Below are 9,406 nucleotides of genomic sequence, written 5' to 3' on the forward strand. Positions count from 1 at the left end.
AGGACACACTAAGTATCCAATTCTGTGTGGACACCAGCATCACTGGCAGTGTTAACAATGGACGTACTCCTTCCTAGTATTCACCCATGGTGTTCTTTGCTTTCCTAAATGGTCAAATGCAGCCTTGAAGTACTCCATTCTTCAAGAATGGAGTACTTCATTTTATCTCCACCTAGGAAACACTCATTTTAAAAATTTCAATTATCACTTTTATGTAGATGACACATAACTATATATCATAGATTAAATTTTCTCTCCTAAATCCCAAATGATGCATTCAACTATATCTTTTAGACATATCCACATATCTTTGAACACATTTCAAATTCCACAGAATAAAAATAAACTAATAATTAACCCCTTGTGGTTGTTTGAATAGGTTTGTCCTCCATAGACTCATATGTGTGAATACTTGGCAGTAGGTAGTGACACTATTATGTGTGGGCTTATTGGAGAAGATGTGGCATTCTTTGGGGAAAATGTATCACTGTGTATGTGGGCATTGAGGTCTCCTATGCTCAGCCTCTGCCCTGACTGCCTACAGGAAGTAGTATCTCCTGCTGCTGCCCATTGTTCAAGATGTAGAACTCTTAGTTCCTCCAGCACTCTGTCTGCGTGCACTCTGCCATTCTTCCTACTCTGGTCATAATGGACTGAAACTCTGAAACTGGAAGCCAGTCTTAATTAATTGTTATTTATATAAGAGTTAACCTTGGTCATGATGCCTCTATACAGTAGTGGAAACCCAAACTGAGACAGTCCATTTGCCCAAGCATCCTTTTGTTTTACATTTGTTGACTGAAGTATGTTAATAAGCTTACCTTGAGATTATGCTTCTTTCATCCTTAAATGTTAAAATGTATAGACACAGAGACATCTTAACTATCAGCCTGCTGTCATATAATGATACCCAATGTAAGTGATTCAACTTTGTGATATGATGTCCCTCACAATACACTCATAAAATTGATTATAATAAATAATTTTTAATTTACTTTGTAATGGTTCACTATACAACTAGATATCTGGGAGTTTAAAAATGAAACTACTAATTTTTATAACTAAAATAAAAAATATATTTGTAATTAAGGGTTTTTTTTGATAAAAGATTTAAAGAGAAAACATTGTTAATTAAACCTCAAATATTAAAGAAGCAATATATCATTTGAAACTTTATATTTTCCTTAATTTTTATTAAAGATCCTACACATCACAAGCTTTATCCCGATAATTTCATAAAGTTAAAACAAACAAATGGAACAATTTTATAATGATATGTTTTATGTTCATGGACTTATCTAAGCCTATAATTCAATGTGTTGTTCTCTACGGAGCTTAACTACATCTTTGAAGATTTGTCAAGGACCAGAAAATAACAGATACTGAAATGTTTGCAAATGTTTTGAATTTTCCTTAGTTCAGTGATCATATCTTCTTTAAATTTAGAGCTTTTATTGAACATAGATATATTCATACAAAACTTAAAAGTATTCAGTTCATTAATTTTTCTGAGATTTTTTCCTCTATCTTAGAGAATTCAAAGTACATCACTGGAAAGTTGTTCATGAAAAAAAGTAGTATTCTGCCAGATCAGATGAGATCTCAAGTCTTCAGATGCACATCAGTGGAAAGAATTCTTCGAGTAGACCTGAAATCAAGCATGTGAGAAATGGAGAGAGGAGATAATAACATTCCCTGGAGCTTCTAACAACTGAAGCTGTTAATAGCTACAGCTATGGATATGAACATGGTCACTAAAACCAAGTTTCCCTAGTCAAAAGCAAAAGCACAATAAATGCCCACAATGAGGTCAAAACAAAAGTCCCTAGCCATATCAAACTTTTTAAATGTACACTTTTCAAAACTAATTGCATAATGAATCTTCTCCAAATATATTAAGCACAATTAATTAAACACATGAGGACTTCATAACTCCTGAGTGCCTCCTAATTATCCTGGGAAGGACAGACACATTAGTTTTAGGCTAAATGAGTTAGAGTATCTTACTTTTTATTTACTATTAGCATCATGCTAGTTCACTTTCATATAAAATTATTTTCTTTTAATATTTTTAAAATACTATTAATATATTTACTTGTACACACACACACACATACACACACACACACACAACATGAAGAGTATTTGGAAGCCAGAGGTCAATTCTTCCTTATTCCATGATTTCTGTGAATCAAATTCAGGTCATTGGTCCTGGATTCAGGCACCTTTACCCATGATTTATGTTTTATGTAAAGTATCAAAGAAAAATATTCCCACATAAGAGTGTCTAACATCTTGATGAGTTTAGTTGTTAGTAAGCCAGTGAGCTAGCAAGCACTTCTTCTACTGGCTACAAGAGAACTCTCCAGTTTTGTAAAGTGGTTTGCAAGTCTTCAGGTTGTTTATTGATTGAAAACTTCAGATTGTTTCATCGAATGGATCAAAAAAGGGGAAGATTCCGTTATCAAGCTAATTCAGGTCAAAATCACCCTTCCATTAAACTGGGGACATTGACTATATCACTTCAGGATTTAGGTTGACTTTTGATAATCTGAAGTGTTGATGTAACTCCAGATTGAATTAATCTGTTGGGGAATGGTATGGAGTACAATTTAAAGAAATGATGACTTATAAGTCAAGATTTATAGGTGACTATTTCACAGAGAAGTATAATTCCATAATCAGAATGAGAAGAATGGACCAGCTATTGATGGCACAAAGTCTTGATTAATATTTCATGAATATATTCTAAATTGACGAAAAATTTTTGTCTACCCACAGACTTTGGAAGGAGGGAGAGTTCACTCAGGGATCACTAGTTCTGCACCTAAAGCTAGAATATATATAATACTATCAGATGTCCACAGGAGAAAATAGATAAGGCTGGGATGACCAGCTGGTAAAGCAACATAAATTTTAACATTTTTTTTTCTGAAACTAACTCAGTAAAGGTTACACTTCCATCTCTTTCCAGTTCCTGATTTTGGGTTCATGACAATGTCCATTCTCACATGTCATTGCCAGTCTCAAACTGTGACACTATTGATGAGATCCATTACTCTGTCTCTTGAGATTATATATTTCTCATAACCTAGGTATTAAAATTGCTATTGATGTGGGGTTAGATGGAATACAACAGAGATAGGAACAGATGTGTCACAATTCAGTCACTTAATTTTTAGGACAGATTATCTCACAAGTATTTTACAAGACAGAAATTTCTCCTCTGAGATGAATTATGTAAAGTAAGGTTTTGTGGCCCCTGGCGAGGGTTGTGTTGCTGTTTAGCTTCCATGGAGTCCTATGGCTGTTAAATGTTCTTTAGGCTAGAGTGTAAAACAGATGCATTTGGCCTCAACATAAAAAGAGAATGCAGCAGGCTATTTCCTCATTGGAATGATTACATGGCGACCAGATCAGCAGTTCTTATAAAATATGATATTCATTTTTTGTACACCATCCAAGTATGTAGATATTTCTGCTTTCAAAGCTAGTGATTCAATGAGATTGGCCTACAATCTGTCTATTTATCATATGCATGGTATAAACTGAAAAATAGGAGGTTATTAAAAGTATATAAATACCCTTATGTACAATACATGAGTAGAATAGATCTCTGATACCTGGGATCCTGTCTTTGGAGAAATTCAGGCGTACAATTCCTTTGAATGCACTACCTCCTGTTTTTTCTCTTCTGGTGGTACATTCTCTCCTCTAACTTCACACTCGTTACTTAACTTGGGCTGTCTCCTCTGCCACAATCTACAAATTATTTCGTCAGTCTTTCTCTTTAGCTCAGCTGAATTTTAAGATCAATGAACATACTTGCCAACTTGACAGGGCTATCAGTTGTTGTAACAATTAATTAAGCCTTACAAATTATTGTAACCCACGACAAGTAGTCTCTACACTGTTTAATCAGCATGCAATAACACAGTTAAATTTGCCTGAAATAGACATGATGTTCCACAAGGCAGATATTTTCAAGCAGCTGTCCAGCTTAAAATTTACTGAACACCTTTGAAAACAAAAAACCTCTAAGCCTTCAACACAAGAATCTTCTGAAAGCACATGAAAATGTCCTTTTCTCCTTCAAAACCTAATTTGTAGTCAAGCTAAGGTGTAATGAGAAAGCAGTGCTCCGTCTGGTTGGTGTTTAGCACTAATTCAGGGAAGACAAAGCAACTAGAGAGCAGTATCCAGGAGGAGAGGATACTAATGGCAGGGCTATGTAAACACACTTACCACATTTTCATTTATCTGGTTCATTGACTTTGTCTTGTGAAAATTATAGCCAAGGAATGAAGCTGGTAATGTGAACAACTTCACGGCTGATTGTCACACTTAAAATATCATTCAATCTGACAAGCTGGCTGGGAAGCCAACAATCTATCTACCTGTAAAAACCCACTTAAGTTTGCTCAATGCTGAGAAATATTCTTCACAGGATAGCCCTGGCAAACACATTAGCTCTGTAGTTGCATGTAAGATGACAGAAGTTGTTTCCAGAAACACTATTTGTGTCTGGATTTTAGTTGAGGCTATGAAATGTTTGCAATATATACAATGTCTTTAAAATCATTATTTTAAAATGGCATATTTCCTTTTCTAAAGACATAAATGTATGTGTTAATTTATTCCCAGCAGAGGAGACCCTTTTTTTATGTTTGTACCCTTGCAAAAGCAAGTATGTGGAGAGAGAGAGGAAAAGACTAAAAAAGAGAGGAAGGTAGGGCATGGGAGGGTTATGGGTACTCTGTAACCCAGTATAATCTACTAATCACTACTAATTAGATCCACAGCACATCCATAGCAAGAATCAGTCTTGCACACCTATTTAGAGCTCTTTGTGTCATTTGTGTACTTCCCGGTCGGTTATGTCATTGTTGAAGTACACTTGGTTCCCAGCAAAACAAACAAACAAACAAACAAACAAACAAAAAACAGAAACCAATTCTGCTTCAGATTATGCCAATCATTGATTGAAAAATTTCATCACACTAGAAATCCAGTGTCTGCTTCCTTGAACCATGGCTTCCAGCCCAATATATTTTATTTCTTCTGAGTGGTTCTTCATATCATCTTAATTTAGTTTCTAGGATATGGCCTGATTTCTTTCTATTCTTTTTTTTTCTTTAACCATTTCTTATATACCTGTGCTTGCCATTATTCCTACATTTCAGGGCTTCTTATTGACCTTTCTTTTTCACATACCAGACCCTAAGCTTTGAAAGAGAATTGGGAGTTAAATAAGTCCCAGCTCTAATCTCAGCCCTGCTGCATCTCTAGAAAATCTCTTGCAGCTTCAGAGATATTCAATAAAATCTACTGAAATGAATATAGGAACTCAACCGGACTGTGCTAGGTATCAGTGTACTGGTAGCTCAAGAATAGTGGGTTTAAACAAAGAATACCTTTGATGTAGAGAAATGATCAAACAAGGTTATCACTGTAAAAAAGTGAGTAGGGAAAAGGCTTGTAGATGTTATTGATTTTAGAAGAAACTTCAAGGAATGGAAGATGTCACAGGTTGATTCTGTACATCATTCATATAGATGGGGCCATCGGAATGATGATTTGATCAAATTTATGGATTTATTCTTAATTATTTATTGTCAAGATAATTACCTGAAACAAATTGTACATCACTTGGCGATGAGTTGCTCTGCACTTCATTGGTGGGGTGAATAGCAGGAAGCAGGCAATGAAAATTTCTTCAAAGAACTAAATGAATATATTTATAGTGAAATACATAACTAAATATGTGGTATAGTTTGACTAGTTAATGTTTACAATTTTAAAGATTATGTATAATGAGTAAGTAGATTCCATTGAGTTTTAAAATAAATGTCAATGTTTTTTCCTTTCAAATATAAAATGCATATTTAAATATAAGCTACTTTTCTATGCTGTTTATTCATTCAGGTTCCTGGTAAGTGGAGGATGAAGTCATCACAAATTCTCTTTTTCTACATACATAGTTTCCCCACATGATAATACATACAGTGCACTCAGTTTAAGTCAATAAAACTGCAGGTAAAAGATCACTATATTTTTAAAGTTACTCCAACATATTGAGAAAAAAATATCAGTTAGAGCATATCAGTTAGATATCTGAGTTCAAGGACAGCCTGTTCTACTAATCGAGTTCCAGGATAGCCAGGGCTACACAGAGAAATCCTATCTCACAAAGCAAAGCAAAACAAACCAAAATAAAATAAAATAAAACCAAATCAATCAATCAAACAAACATGCAACAAACAAAAAGCACCTAACAAATGCCTCACAGTTTCAGCACCGTGCTCCTTGCTGAAGATCCTCTAGAGAGCTTGGTCTCTGCAGGGAATGCTTTGGTCTACTTCACTGGAACATTTCCCTCCAAGGAGCCTTTTACCATCCCCCCTGCATGGTTGTTGGCTCAGCTGGAGCATTGCCCTGCTGCAGTGGACTCTAGGTAGCTTCCTAACTCTCTAGCTCCAGACCTTTCTTAGATTCTTTTAATTTGATAAACTTTGTTCTAATTTCAAGAAAAAAAAAGAAGATTCTACTCATGTATTACAAAATGTGTTTTTTCTAGGGCTTATTTTGTTTATTTAGTTTAGGTTTTGGTGACTTTAATTTTTCTTTATATTGGAGGCAGACACTATATAAGCCCATACCATATATGGCTTCAGTGTTGTTGCTGAGCCTCCTGAATGCTGGGGTGATCAGCAGTGTCATACCTCACTTCACTGTGCATTGTATAACTTTAGCCAGTAATATTCACATTTAATTAAATATTTTAAATTACTTTTGAGTTTTTCATGCAAATGTGCCTTGCATTTTGATTATATTGATTCACTATCCTCCCTACTATCTCCTCCTAGATTTAACCTTTATACCCCTACCCTTTATCTCTATCAATATTTCCCTTCCACTTCTCATGTCTTTTAATTTCTACAACCCACAAAAGCAGATTAATGATGCTTATACAATCATAAATAGGAGGCCATATCCTGAAGCATTGTTTACCTACCAGAGATCAGGTTCTTAATCTGGCACCATCTTTCTTAGGAACTATAAGCTGATGATAGCTTCACAGATAGTTCTCAGAGGCTTGTGAGCTTTCTGCCTCCTCCATTCGACCAGGAATGCCTCCTGGCTTGACTTGTACAACTCCTGAGAAGACATCCACAGCTGATGGGACTTCATGAGTGCAATAGTCATGGACAGAAGACACTTGGGTCTTATACAGTTCCTCCATGGTCTTCTGCTCTGAAAGACTTTCTGTGTCCTCATCTGCAGTGGTCCCTAAGCCTTCAGATATAAGGTATAATTCAGAGGTCCCATTTCCAGTTTAGCTTTAAACACACATTCCATCATTGTGTGTCAATCAATTATAAAGTCTTACATTAACTGTTGTCCATAGCACAAAGAAGCTTCTCTGATGACACCTGAGACTGCACTAAGCTATGAGTATAGAGATTTATGTTTACAGGACAGCATGCTATCAGAAATTACTAGGAAGGAGTAAGTAACTATTCTGGAGATGGCACAAAATTTTTCATGCCCTGCAATGGGGAAGTTCTGAGGCAAGGTCTCCAGAGACTTTAAGCCAGGATTGCCTCTTGCTGCTGATGTCTTTTTTTTCTGTCACTATTATATGGCCTAATGATTTCTGGCCATTAGTTCACCATACTGGGCTGATTCTGCCAATTTACAAGAAGATGAACAATAAATGCAGTTATGTTTTATAGACAAATGAGGATTTCATAATTTTTTTTATTGTTTTTTCGAGACAGGGTTTCTCTGTGTAGCCCTGGCTGTCCTGGAACTCACTCTGTAGACCAGGCTGGCCTCAAACTCAGAAATTCACCTGCCTCTGCCTCTGCCTCCCAAGTGCTGAAGTGTTGGGATTAAGCCCGGTTTACAGCACCTGGTATTCCCAGGAGGTCTCCCATCCAAGTACTAACCAGACCCTGCTTAGCTTCCGAGATCTGAAGAGATCAGGCTCATTCAGGTTGGTATGGCTGTAGACTCATAATTCCTAATAATGATTTTATAAAACTCTGAAATTCATACAAGTAATTTTGAGCCCTCTAAAAGTTTCAAATAGGCCTGTGCAAACCTTCTTGTGCTAATTGCACTAGGATAAGAAAACAGACTTGGAACAAATTTATGATCAAGGAAACAATTCCTTCTAGGTTAGCCATGAGACTATTATCTGGTAACTAAATATCATAAACTGAGAATGAACAATTTATTGTAGGAGCAAGAAAAGAAAAAATATTCAGTGGTTTATTTATATCAAACTTCAAAATAATAACAAGCTAGACATAAAGTTTGTCTACTGACAGAACAATACTGACTTATAATATAAAAATTATTGCTTTAAACTTATTATGAATTTAATGGGCCTAGATGATAGATAATGAATGTTTAGTCAGGAACTAGTCTTATGGGAAGACTTGAAAGCATTACATCTGTAACTCTTTGTCATTTTAGACATAAACTATCATCTTGAAAATGTTATGAACTTATTCAATATAAAGATACTTGGAAAACTCTGTGATTTTTTATCCCAACATAGTACAAAAAAACAAGAACTGAAAATTAACAGTGGTGCAGATTTCTTCAGCTTCATCCAGATTGCATGAAAGTTTTCTGCGTATATGAATTTTTTTTATCTTTTATCTTTCATGTTTTCTTTCTATTCTTTTCTGTCTGTCTCACAAAGAGTTAACAAATTCCAAGCCTCTTGCCTGGCCAGTGAGAATTGCCTGAGACAGAGACAAAAGAGTGAGTAAGCCCTTTTCCTTTTAATCCTGGCTGCTGGCAGCAGGAGTTAATTACCAGAAGCTAGAGGCCTTTGCCTTAGAACAGCAAGAGTTAAAGAAAGGTAAATATTACCAAAAATAAACAATGTGTGTTCTCACTGCTGCCCATTGCTACTTTCCTCAGAGAACTCGTGGCCTGGCTGATCTGCAGCAGCATGATATTGTTGCTTTAGCAAAACAAAAAACAAAACAAAAAACAAACAAACAAAGAAAAAACAAAACAAAAACCCAAAAAACAAAAACAAAAAACAATACAAGAAACAAAACAAAACAAACAAGCAAAAAAAAAAAGTAGTATGTTTACCTCCAGGATCTTTGAGCTTCCCAGTTGTAAATTTTTGCTTAGATAATTAAATTTCAATATGCTTCAAACTTTGGAATGTATTATACTGGATTAATAAGTTTTAAGCTATTGTAACGGCTTTCTGTGAATTCTTCCTTTTTTAGAAATCTATCTCAATGTTGACAATTCATGCAAAATTCATTTAGCAGTTGTTGTACTTACTCAAGTGAATGATATTGCATTGCTATTCAGAACAACAGTGTTTTCTCAAAATTTAATTGTTCTTTAAATTTTTTTTTAGTTATAA

The 9,406-nt window shown here is 35.2% G+C and overlaps 1 pseudogene; it reads right to left on the minus strand.

Annotated features, from left to right (window-relative positions):
* Positions 1 to 7,903: 7,903 nt before the first annotated feature.
* On the minus strand, positions 7,904 to 8,017 carry LOC114639459 (annotated as a pseudogene).
* Between the last annotated feature and the right edge of the window lie 1,389 nt (positions 8,018 to 9,406).

This window comes from Grammomys surdaster, unplaced genomic scaffold (assembly GCF_004785775.1).
Source record: "Grammomys surdaster isolate TR1022 unplaced genomic scaffold, NIH_TR_1.0 125708, whole genome shotgun sequence".
Lineage (NCBI taxonomy): Eukaryota > Metazoa > Chordata > Mammalia > Rodentia > Muridae > Grammomys > Grammomys surdaster.